We start from the raw sequence: 13,279 nt of genomic DNA on the forward strand, positions 1-13,279 counted from the left end.
GATGTCCAATAGGAATTGTAAATTAAATAATTTATGTAAAAAATAGAGTTTTAATAAAATCTTGCAAAAACTATGCATTATACTAAGGTTGAGCTATCAGGATATATTGAAGATTTTCAAGATAATTACAAATCTATAAATTTCATCAATGAAACATCAAGCCAATATTTTCATATAAAAAATGTCTCCCAATATTCAACTAGAAACGTTCTTCATTTACTAAAAAAAACAAACACATAATTAATTCATTCAATAATTAATTCAAGCCGGTCTCATGGTACAGTCGTCAACTCGTACGACTTAACAACATGCCCGTCATGGGTTCAAGCCCCAAATAGACCGTGCCGCCATACGTAGGACTGACTATCCTGCTATGGGGGGAAATCAATAAGTCACTGAAAGCCAACCCCACAAGTGTGTTGGCAGGCCTTGACCGGCATCGGTTGTTGAGCCAAAGAAGAAGAAGAGAATTAATTCATTATCCGTTTTCGTTCCTTTTTACGCAGAATTTCATTAAAATTTAAAACACTCTACAAATACTCCCAGACCTCCCCTAACAACCCCACCCCACCCCACAGGGCGTACACCTTGCTCCAGAGCTTGCTGGAAAAAAAGTTTAGTCCGCAAATCAACATTCTGCTCTGACGACCCACCACACTCACCACTATCGAGTGCCGATGGCGGGAAAAACTTTGCCTTAGCGAAGCCTTACGCTTTTATGCGTCGGTAGATCGAGAGTCTTCCCAATGTCAGCACGTCTTCACCATCGCCGCAGCCAACGCGAGACAAAAGCGCGCAAGAAAAATACATCATCGGATAATCATATCTTGCCTCCTTTTCGTTCCCATTTCGCAGCGAGCCCCAAACCGCTAATTAATGGTTAATTATTTTTCATCAAACGTACTTTCTTCCGCACCAATGATATAAAAGCTTGACTTCACCGCTCTCCGCTTCGGTGCCATTATTCCGTGGTTTCTCCCACTCGTTGTTGTCGTTTAAAAAAAACACAAATATTGTGCGAAACAACACATTTCGTAGGGCTCTCTATAACCCAAATACCCTCGTCAAACAAGCATTGTTCGGGCCGGTCTGGCTGTTGGCAGGACCGATAATTTATCAACGAACGCGTCCCATCGGTCGGCCAGGGGACACTTTAAAGCAAGCCGGGCGAAATGAGACGACCTGACCAAACCCAAGACGCAGGAAAGTTAAATTGAATTTTATCTTCTGCTCGCTCGGTACAGTCTGCTCTACGCTTCTTTGCTGTCGGCTGTTATTGCGGTATAGCACGGCAGAACAATGTGCAAAAAAATGGAGAATCAGTGCCTCATAAATAACGCGCACCACATAACCGTAATGCAACGAAGTGTGCTGGCGAAAAATTCGGCAATGCAGCTGTTGTCGCCATCCCAGAAGCCAACCCGTTGCGAAAGGTAGCCTATATGCTCTCTACCCTTACTGCCCTTGCTTTTCGAATCAGCTTCCGGCGGCCCCCCTGCTGCCAACTCTTGCTTCCCCCGGTGTACTGATACTGCCAAACTGCTATCATTGTCACCAGCTGATATTCAGCAGCCGGTTTTCAGATTTCTGACACACGGAAATGGAATTCATACAGCCTCTTCCTGCCTTCATCGCGCACATGCAAGCCAGCTCGAATGTCGTCGAAAGAGCAACTACACACGCACACACACATACACACACGCGCGTTCAAAAATCATATGCCGCAGTCAAAAGTGCCAAAAGGAACATATTCATACACGAATGTATCTCGTATTACCATCCCGTTTTTTGGCCATTCATTTCGTCCTTCGACACACAGCGGAAATAAAAAATAGGAACGGCAAAAAAAAAAGATTTTCCATTCAATGGAACGCGCACGCCGCGCTCTCGTATTACCGCTCACCGTTTCTCAACGTTTGTCGAAAATATAACCCAAACAAAGGATTCACTTCCGTCAGCAGTGGATTCACGTGCGAAAGTCAAAGTTAGAGTGAACCAGGTTCTCCCCGGATGCACACACATGCTTCGCGTATGCATACAACGAACTGCTGTCTGCAATGCATTGGCGCGCTTTGGGGTTTCTTTATATTTGCATAGAAAGTGTACCAAGGAACGATGCTCTTTTTGGAGTTTTGGTTGCCAGCACATTTGGAACTTTGAAAGAATGTTCCTCTGAATACGTTAGGCGAGGGCCAACACTCCACACTGTAGTACTACGTAAATTTACTTTTTTGAAGATACATGAGACGCGCCATTTTGTACTTTATTGTGGCCTTCTTGAGCAATTACTATCTTGAGCACGTCTCATCTTACAAAGAATGGCTAATTCATAGGAACATAGCAGACCTTGTAAGGAAAAGATTTTTTACTACGATCAGTTGGATTATGTTAGATTAGACTAACTAAGGCGACGATCTAGCAGCAATCGAACACGACATCCCACACGAACAAACCCATATAATCATTTGGAGGTGCACTGTCAGACACAAACAAACAAAGAAGACAAACACCGAGTCGAACATGTCAGTTGATTCTGTCTGTGATGTTCGATACCCACCTGTGCTGTGAGTACCTTGGCTGTCAAACGCTTCACAGCTACAGTAGATAGTGAATGGGAATAACTAGTAAATTATTTGTTCAATCTTCCCCCGGCAGATGGATGTTCATTTAAACTATGAAAATGCTTCATTTTCGAGATGAAAAGATAGGTGAATTGCAGTGCATCATGACAGTTCTATAAGACATCGCACAGCTGACAGAGCACCTATCGAACAGAGTCGTGCTTGTTCGTCTCGTTCGATTGGTGCCAGAGCGCCGCCTAAGACTAACAAGGCACAGGTATTAAGCCGAACGCTTACCAACGACTCTATGGGTTGATGTTGAATACAAGCAGTATATTAAATATAAAATTATCGTATTTCATCTATACAACTTTGTGCATGAATTTAGTTGTATAAACTTCCTGCTAAGTTGAACCAGTCGGAAGTAAAATGTTTTCCCATAGTTCCAACATAGATTGAAGCAGTTCATGAAATAACTATTGGGTCTTTTTTCATCATCACCTTGACCTCGAGCTTTAAGACAGTTCCGTTCAGATAGATTGTTCAGAGTTTGTGCTAGATCAACCGTACAATACAATCAAACACACACCAAAAACAAGCCAAATGTTTGACTTTACCGGCGGGGTTTTGAAAGCTTTAGCAGTGGGTAAAAATTCAAACCCATAAAGTCAGCCATCCGGTACGGGTTTTCGTTCGCAGCTATTCTGCATGTAGTACCCACCCATCCCAAAACAGTTTAAAAATCAAACAAAACACTACAGATGATTTTCCCGAAGAAGCCTCAAAAAAAGGGAAGCGAGAAAAACTACATTCAATAAGCGGGAATGAAATGCAAAAACAATGGCTGGCAGCAAACAACCAAGCCCGCGTTCCAGGCATGAGTTAGCCGTTTTGGTGTGCGTTAGTTCTTCCCGAAACAGACACAGGAAGTATTGAACGATCGTGCACAAAGCACACACACGCGCTGGCTTGTCAGCTTCCGGAACCGGCACTGGAGTGGAAAGAATTTGCAACAGTGGTGAAGTGGCCTGGAAGGGAAGAAAGGAGGAACAGGGGGGGGGATGACCAGTTTTGGCTAGCTTTACCTAGTTTGCGTGCAAGCGTCCAATTGGTACCGAGCAAACGGACTGCGTCATTCGGTCTCCAAAGTTTGTGAATATCTGAAAGAGAAGAGGAGGATCGAGGATCAAAATGCAAATAACCTCTTCAGCCCGAGCCAGCGGGATGCACATACACGCACACACACACATACACTAAAGGTTGACATATATACACACACATACACACGTCCAACAAGAGTTTCTAGCAGAACGGCCCTGGTAGAAACGTGTTTGTCAGTGGCGGTTTGAAAGTGTAATTGAACATCGAACGATGCATGATCGGAAAGGATGATCGGAACGGAAAGGATGTTTAAACACAAGGTAAATTGGAGGAACAGATGATGATGATTTAATAGACAGAGTGCAAAGTAAGGATGTGAAGACGGTAGCGAAAGAAACCTTTTTGAAGTAAATGATTATTATTGGCCGAACAGAAGATAAGGTGAGAGAAAGACAAGGTCCTTGTCTAAGAATTCTTAAAACTGCTTTACATGAACAAAAATTGAAAGCTACTTTTTCGTATCCTATTTCTAATTCCTTTGCGTAACGCAACCATACCATGCATGATTTCCCCTCTCAGAATAGTACCTAAAAAAAAGTACACACAACATCTGAACAACACAAGTTGTACAGCGGAAAATAGCAGGTCAACATGTTCCAACGGACACAAACAGAAACCTTTTGAAACGATGCCAAAAGCTACGATTTTAAAGTGTCGGAAAATTAACATCACATTTGTCCGAGGTCAACGGTCACCGGAGAGAGTTCACGGATAATGCGAAACAAATTAAATGGAGCTTAAAAATGGGTTCGCCTGTGTGGAAGCCAAACTATTTTACCCAGCGCAAGGGCACCATGTTTACGGTGAGCTTCTTGATGGCTGATGGCTTGCGGTCTTGGGCGACCAGTTCCAGAATTAATTTTTCAAACCGGTTCTATGAGATTTTGTAGTTTTATCTAATCAAAAATTAGTTCTAATTGTTACAGATAGAATTTTGAAGAAAAGGTTATTTTTAACAAGTTTAATATAAATAACTATCTATGGTTCCAAATTGTAAGAAATATTTCATTCATAAATAAATAGGACATTTAAGGTACATTTTCAGGTTCGTGCTAAAAGAAATATTCTAATTCTTTGCCAATGATACATTGAATTGAGTTAGCTGAAAACTGATGATTCATAAACTGATCAACAAAATCATTAATGCTACTCAATCCTCTAGCTCCCATGAGATCATTGCCAGTGTGTGATTCACGCTACAACTACCACTCGAAGCCTACAAATGCGTTGAAAGCTACAAATGCCTGATGCATTTTCACACACCGAGCAATCTGGAAATTATTATTCTAATCTCTTTGCGAGAGACAAGGTGGTCAATCACACATTAGCAACGCAATTGCACACATACTTTCGCAAAACCGATAACAAAACAATCAAGCCGTAGAGCGCGATGCGACAACTCGGGTCGACAAATGGCAAAATGGTACTACACAAATGTTCCACAGCGACATGCGGCAAAATATCGCCACACATCGTACACAACATCGTCTATTGATTGCGGGCTAGTGCACAGAGCCAGATCCTGCACGAATCATCGCCCTAATGCACAAACGCACACGTGGTGTACATGACCCCCAAGAAAAGCGAGAAGGAAAATAGGCAGATGGGAGTAGATGACGGAGCACCCTAACACTGTGCATACCATCTAATGGATGCACTGAAGGGTGCATCATCTTAATGAGTGTGCCATGGCTACCGCATACAAACACACATACAAACATGGTGGTTGATTTGCACGTGCAAAGTGTGTCCGTTTCCGCCGCATCGATTGGCCGATCGATTGGTTGACGGCGCGCTCTGCCCAGGGATATCCCCACAGGCTCGAATGAATAAGTGTCCCAAAATAATACACACCATACAATTCCCATACTGTAACAGAAGTGTCGGAGTGATTGGTAATGGTAATGGGAGCGTTAAGATGGGGCGTTGACCAATACAATTTTAAACAGCAGACAAAGTCGGAAGAGCATTGGATCTCGAGCCAGGCGCTTCCCTGCCGCGCTACCCAATGTGTCCCCGCCCGCTTAACGTCTCGTCGGCGAAATGGCGTCCACACGGTCACATGGCGCACTCGTACAACGGAATACACTAATCAATATCAGCGCGCCAACCACCGTTCCCTCGCACTCGCTCTCAGGCATGAGCTGATGGGCCTCGGACCCTTTTGCTTCTCTCCCCGTGGGCAGGAGAGATGGGACGGTGTAGTTTGTCGTCGTCGTCATCATCATCGTCGTTGCCGTGTTGACCATCCTCGAGTGGTGTTGTGGTACGCGAGTTTAGTTTAATTAGAGCTTATTTGTTGCGTTCGGTGTTCGTGACCAGCTGTCGGTGTCGGCCACGATACAGAACAGAAGGTGTGCGGCGCACGGGGGCAGCGCAATGCCGCCATGGTAACGGACTGAAAGCTGGTGCATCATCGGCGTCGATGACGCTTTTTCGCGAAACCAGCAGCACCAGCGCACAGGCGAAAGTGGAGGATGACTTTTGGAGTGCAGTGTACAGGTTGCGGTCTATCGCACCAATCTAACCTTGAACTGTACTGGATGTGTAAGATTTGGATTGTATTTACGTTTCCGGTGCAAGTTAAAGTACATTTTGTTCTGTGCTTGAAAAGCAATGTTGAGGATTTTTCATAAAGAACTTGCATTCCTTCCCTGTGGCAACTGGTTTACTTTTAATTTTAATCATAAAGGCCGGGGTACATTGTCCGCACTCGCTAGTGTTATTTAGATTTTCACTAACGAATCTGGCGGCGGCTATTCGAAGCATTTTGACAATCAATTTGGAGCCAATTCAGAAAATATATTATGTTTCATGTTTAATATTTAAACTGGACCAGAAAAGCTGGGTAATTGCTAGATAAATATGTTGTGCAAATATTTCAGCCAATTTTGCGTTAAAAAAAACGGTGAAAAAACTACTTAAATGAAGAAATGGTCATCCTCGATGACAAAAAAAGCTTCCACCAGCCGCCGCCAGATGCGCTAGTGAAATTAAAAGTGTGAAGGCCGGGCTACATTGATCGTACTCCGTAGTGTAATTTCGATTTTCACTAGCGCATCTGGTGGCGGCTGTACGAAGCATTTTGCCAAACAATTTCGAGCCGCTCCAGAAAATACGTTATTTTTCCATGTTTTTTACTGTATCTGGACTGGAAAAGCTTTGTAATTGATAGATAAATATGTTGTGCAAGTATTTCAGTCGTTTTCGCATCAAAAAACGGTAAAAAACAACTTAAATTTGAGATCCGGCACGACCATTCCCTCGACGACCAAAAAAAGCTTCCTCTAGCCGCCGCCAGATGCGCTAGTGAAAACCAAAATTACACTACGGAGTACGATCAATGTAGCCCGGCCTTGATATGCATAGCAAAGTCGATACACAAAATACCTAGATTTGATGAAAGTTACAATAATTGAAAAAAAATAATTAAGTAAATTTTGTTCCACTAGTGAAACATTTTTTTTTTTTCAGATTATTGGTCATAAGCGTCACAGAGTCCTCAAGGTAATATCACAGCATATATTAAAAGAATGAATATTGCATTTCACATCACATTACATATCCCACTCTTTGAGAACATTTACACTAGAATATGTTTAACATGAATCTGTTTCTTCAAAATATTCTAGAATCAAGGAAAACTACTTTGTGAAAATGACAGGGGAAGCTGCAATAAGTTATCATTATCTATTGTCCTATTAATATGAATACGAATAATATTGTGATTGACAACTCGTTAAATTTCCCTATATATGTAATCATTTTTGTGGATGTATTGAGAGAAACAAAGAAAAAACGAACAAGGAAATAGCGTTTAAACGCATTAACCTCTTTATCTACCTAAATGTTGCTATGCACAATGAAAATGCATCATTTCTTCCAAGTTTTGAAACGATCAACATTAAAATTGATATCCACACGTCTCTCTGCGCGCAATGCATTACAAATTGCTTGCGAGTAAAGTTAACGAGATTATTTGCTCTCTCCCGGTGGAAAATGCCTTTGGTGGATCATTAACCACAGCAAGTGAATTACTCTGCAGACGAACACAGGCAAAGCGTGTGTTTTATTTTTGTACCAATTAACCTCTCCGCAACATTATTGCTCCCCAAGAATACAAAACATTTTCATCGCTCTGTTCTCTCAGCCTCATATTCTCTCTTTCCCAACGGAAGGAAATGCAACCGTTTCACTTGTTTCAAACCTTCTAAGGCGAATTAGTTGCCCAACGTTTCTGGATCCGGTACACACACCCATACATGCGAACAGAATTTTCCCCGTGCTCTTCCCGTTTTCGCATCATTACGCGGGGCGCAAAGCGCGACCAGAACCCGCTGATCGTATGTCAGTTGCAAACCGGCCGGCAATTTCTTCTGCTCTGCTGCATTAAACGATGCGCAACGGAGGCGGCGCTCGGCGGAGGCTTCGGAACATTCAATCGATCATTTTTAACGTTCCGGCGTTTTGCTGGCAGCAAGCCGACCCCCCTCCGATAGATCGGCTTCTCTCGATGAGCAATAATGAACCAAACACACGTGATACTCTGGGCTCTATTGCCCGTGAAGGGTTCGCTGGGCAAAGGGGGCTCTCGCGCTCGCACAATCGTTTCACAATTTCGTAAGACATCCACTTCAGCGGTCGAAGGGATTAAGCTGCCAACCAGGCTCGACTAATTGGTTCTGGTGCTTGGCAGGCCTGTACTAGTGTTTGTGTGTAAATGCCTACGCCGGTGCAGGGGTTGTCAGCATCGGTTGAAAATAGTATTGATAAGATGTTTACTAAGTGCGAACAGAGGTAGCTTAAAAATGGAAATACAATATTGAAGTTTTCAAACCAATTTTTCAGCTGACAAATATGATAAATTATTCCCTTTCAAAATATTCCCTTTTTCAGAGGGGTTTAAGAATTGTTTTGGGTTTATTTCGTAATTTTTTGACATATTGTGTCTATTGGTATAATTCAAATAATAAAACAAAAATCTTGGGAAATAGACAAGAAATCGTACAACGAAAATTTTCCGGAAACATAAAAAAAACAAAATTTGTGATTGAAATTCCTCAATAATTTCACAAATATGCCCTTAAAAAAATGAGGAACTATTATACAATGTATTTAACGAGCTTAATCAGACTGGACCTTATTCGTTGGGAAATTCAGTTGTCTATAGTTTTTTAAAAATAAAGATCAAATAATTCAGTTATTATTCCATCATTCACTAAAATGTAACCTACTTTATCGTTTAGACTACATACTAATATCTGCTTTAAACCTTTTTTATCTAGATACGGGATCTTTGTAACTGCTGAATAGCTTGATTAATTGTTTTCCCTTATTGTTATTTACTCTTAAGCCTGATTTTATCAATCTATCGAACGGAAAAACTCTTATTTTGAGCTTTTGAGCTATTTCACTAAAAAGTTCCCTGTTCCTCTTTCGGCTTGAAATGAAATGAAACGTCAGAGGTCTGTGGTTTTTTAGTAAATATAACAAAAACCCAGTTTTTTTTTACGTTTGCGTTACTTATGTTTACTATTACAGGGTTTTCCAAGTCAGTTTCGAATGTAAACATTGTTATTCACCGCATGCAAAATGTTATTCCACATCGATCTGACATTTCATTTCCATCATACTAATGTTTAATTTCTACAGCATGCTTTTCAACACGACTCAAGCTGAATTGAGCTTGACAGTTCTTTGCAACGTGTTGAAAATATGTGTAAAAACTGAAATTTCGTTATGGAGCAAATACAGCATTTGACAGCTGTTGAAAAACAACTTGGATGCGGTGAATAACAATGTTTATATTCGAAACTGACTTGGAAACCCCTGTATGATATTTTATCAAAAATAGCAATTAATAAACACACAAAAATATCGTGGCAATTTTACTCAGAACATCTTAAAATCACACCAGAAGCCCTTTCATTCTCGATCTGCTCTCGTATGAACGACGTTCAAACTTCGTTTATTGTTGTTACTTTCTCCACTTCACCGATCATTTTCGATACAACAAAACACACACATACACATTTCTCTTTTACGACCATGATCAATGGTACAATTTTCCAACCGTTGTTTGGTTTCGTGTACCGGCACACCAGGGGAGAAATAAGTACGTGCGGTACTAGGAATTTTAAATTTCAAACCAATAAAACAAAACGTCACGTCTTCTAGGCGCAGCGGCACAGGGTACAAATACAACATGCTCCTTCTATGCCGACCAAAGTTACGTCCATCTGTATCGCGCGTAAAGAAGATACGAAGCAGACCTCCCCCCTCCCCCCAAAAAAAAAGCAATCGCATAAAATTGAGCAAAATTATAAATAAACATCACGGTGCTGCAATAAGACAACAAAGCCAAACGGAGCTGAACGGGAGTAACCGACCCGCACTCCACCATCCCCATACCCATAGCCGGGAAAGGACGAAAGACAAAACGGGAGGACCACAACAACACACATCGCGCGCCGCCTTCATCGTCTTGCCACAGTCAATCGTACAAATTGGAGGATGATGCTGATGATTTCGCCGCAGCTCAAAACTCATAAGGACAGCGCGAGGAGAAAAAACATAAGGGCTGCACGGACGTCGTTTTGTTGACGATCTGTTTTGCGGGGCACGGTTTGTGTTCTGTCGCGCGCCGACTTAAGGATGTATTGATGGGTGGCCATACGCTGTAGCTCCATCCCCCCCCCCCATCCCCTCCATCACTACAACCTTCATCCGCTTTGGCGAGCAAGAGCAAGCTGCCAGAGCCGCGATGCGACAACGTGTGTGAGCGCCCAGCGCGATACCACCCCGCTTCTTGAAGGCGAAGGGTAAAAAGTAAACAAAACAACAGTGTGCACGCCGCCGCCGGTTCGGCAAACGCACGAGGCCCCACCGCCGCCGCAAGACGATTTCGTTTGCCTTATTTTCTCGTTTTCCCACTCTCGCCCTTTTCTTCACCCGCCAACACACCACAGCAAGGGATGTGCACCGCACCGCACCCAAACCAACGCCGGAACACGAACTTTGTGCCACTTGCAAGAAGTGTTACTATTTTTTCTTTACTGCAATGTGCGTGCAATGTGCAGCAATGTGTGGCTGCGTGTCATCTTTCGTTTTACGGTTTTCTGGTTACACTTTCTCTGCTCATTTTTCGATACTTTTTTTTCTTCTTCTTCAAAAACAACACATTCTCGCCACACTTGATGCACTTAAGTGCATTTGAATGCATGAAAAGAGCCTGACTGACTTGCTGCACCGTTTCGCCGTTCGCACCAACACAGCCACTTCACACAGAAATGCACACACACACACACTCATTCGCTTAAGTACACTTTGCTTACTCACTACTGTGTGTGCCAATCCCGGCAGTAGCACTTGGCCCTTTCCCTTCCCCCCGCAGTGCATAACTTAATAAACTATTCATTTTGCGCTTCCTTTCCTCCCGCGTGCGCTCGCTCGCGCCCTTTGCGCGGGCCAATATTATTTATCACTTTCGCACCGTGCACACACACACACACACACACACACACACACACACACACACGCGTGAGTACATATCCGCCGACACGACTGGGTGCAAGTACTCCACTGGGATTGCGGGGGCACTACGACGATAGTTCTACTCAACTCTAACTGACCGACGCGACGCGACCGACCTTTGCTCCAATTCAAACCTCAAAAATCGCCAAATAATTCAGCAAAAACGCACACCGGGTTTACAGATGAAGACACATAAACAAAAAAAAAAGAAGAAGCGTGGAATCAAAAATAGAACCACGCGCGCGCGCTGGCTTTGATCGGTGTGTAACTACCAGAGTAACTCTGTTTCCGACGTCCGTCCTTTGCTGACGAGTTTATGTCAAAACGGATTTTCTCCCGCACACTGTGGCCCAAGACGACGAGACACTCACTGTCGCTCGTCCGCAAGCTGTAGCAAACCCAAGAGCACGTCCGACCCGTCCGGCGGTTCGAACTCGACCGTTCGGGTGGAACGTGTGTCGGATGCCTGTCGGAACTCCGGCGGCCGGCACTGCAAGCAACAGCAAACGATCATCAAGCAGCGAATCCCATAGTGCGCCCGACGAGAAGGGAGCGCGAGCGAGCAAAGGAGACCCCAACAACATTCGCTCGTCGTGGCACCCCCTCTCCCATATCCCACACCTCCCCGGGGGGGCTGCGCCTTGGCACAACGGATTCGCCCTTATGGCCGCGTTCGTCACTAAAAACATCATCCCGAGACCGTTTGTCTCTCGGCTCTCGGCCGGTTGGCACGGTCGGTTCGGGTGCCTTTCGCGACTCTCGCTCTCGCGGGTGAGCATCATGCTGTCGTGGTGAGCATGGGCATGGGCAGAGCGAATTGCGTGCAATGTTCAATTCGATCTTGCACCACGAATTTACTACAGGCGATATCGAGATATTGTGGACGGTGAACACGAAACGAGCGATGCATAATAAACGTTAGACGCAAAAGTTCATAAAACAAGAATTGCATAAATAAGAATTGCAAGAGATAATGTGATTATGCTTAAGGTTATTGTTTTGGGAAGGGAAATGAATGGGTTTATTGTAAATTGAAAGAGGTTGTCGCATCGATATCAATAGAATTTATCAGAAACTTGGCTTATAATTGATTTGTATCGCTTGTAAACCTTTTTTTCTACTCAATATATAATTTCAAAAATAGTAAAAAAATACTACTCTTTCATACACTATCAACAATAATAAAATTAGTAATTAATTGGGTAAACTATTAATATAATGGCTTACAACGCAAAGTTTACTGTAAACATTTGTACCAGTGCTCTATCTAACTTCTCTTAGGTTTTATGATAGTTTTGTGCCACATTTGGAAATATAGCAAGATGAGGTAGTTTCACTATAAAAACATTGTCATATTAACTGATTCAATTCCAGGTTCATATAGATGACAACTAATTTAGTGAGAGCAATGTGATGACATTTTTTAGTTAATTTGTATATTTGAAGCAAAATGAAATTATTTAAAATTAGCAGCATTAAACATGGAAAATGACTTTTTTCTTCTCTCAGATTATGATTTATAATATTGATAATGTATGATGATTTTTGAAGAGACATTGAGTCTGTTGATATCATTCGCCTTTTTAATCTAGAATCGTAACCTGAAGGTTCATACCGGCCTTATACAGGGAGTTTACGAGACCTATTTTTTACCATAGGAAGTGTAACATCATGGAGTAATAAGGTAATGGCGTTAAATAAACGGTGTAAGTAGAAGTATTAGTGTAATTGCAGCGAATGCTGCTGGAAAATCGATTTCTTTTACAAAATCGTTCTATCTACTAGTCAAGATCACAGCTCGAAATATTTAATTATGTTTTAATTAAGTATGTGTACGCTCAAAAATGGCTCTTCTCAAGTTTCTCCCTAAATGTATCATAGTACTAGGCGACTCCATCAAACTAACAAACGGCTGCGGAAAATGTACGAAAGGGCCAAAGCTATCCATTGATAGCATGGAAAATTAAAAACAACATTCAGAAGACTGTTTCCGAACACTCTCAATAGAATTATTTATTTGCAAA

At 42.5% G+C, this 13,279-nt stretch overlaps 1 protein-coding gene across 15 annotated transcripts in view; it reads right to left on the minus strand.

Annotated features, from left to right (window-relative positions):
* LOC121595260 (dual 3',5'-cyclic-AMP and -GMP phosphodiesterase 11) overlaps positions 1 to 13,279 on the minus strand; it is an 89,095-nt gene that overhangs the window by 44,925 nt on the left and 30,891 nt on the right. For 5 of the 15 annotated variants that reach the window (XM_041919114.1, XM_041919116.1, XM_041919107.1 and 2 more), the window contains exon 3: positions 3,647 to 3,721. The exons of 6 other annotated variants lie outside the window; for them this stretch is intronic. The gene's annotated coding sequence lies outside the window, so the exon portion shown is untranslated. Of the gene's footprint in view, positions 1 to 3,646; positions 3,722 to 11,527; positions 11,715 to 13,279 lie in introns of those variants that run through there. 4 more of the 15 variants (XM_041919103.1, XM_041919101.1, XM_041919112.1 and 1 more) reach the window with 2 other exon arrangements.

This window comes from Anopheles merus, chromosome 3R (assembly GCF_017562075.2).
Source record: "Anopheles merus strain MAF chromosome 3R, AmerM5.1, whole genome shotgun sequence".
In the NCBI taxonomy this organism is placed as follows: domain Eukaryota; kingdom Metazoa; phylum Arthropoda; class Insecta; order Diptera; family Culicidae; genus Anopheles; species Anopheles merus.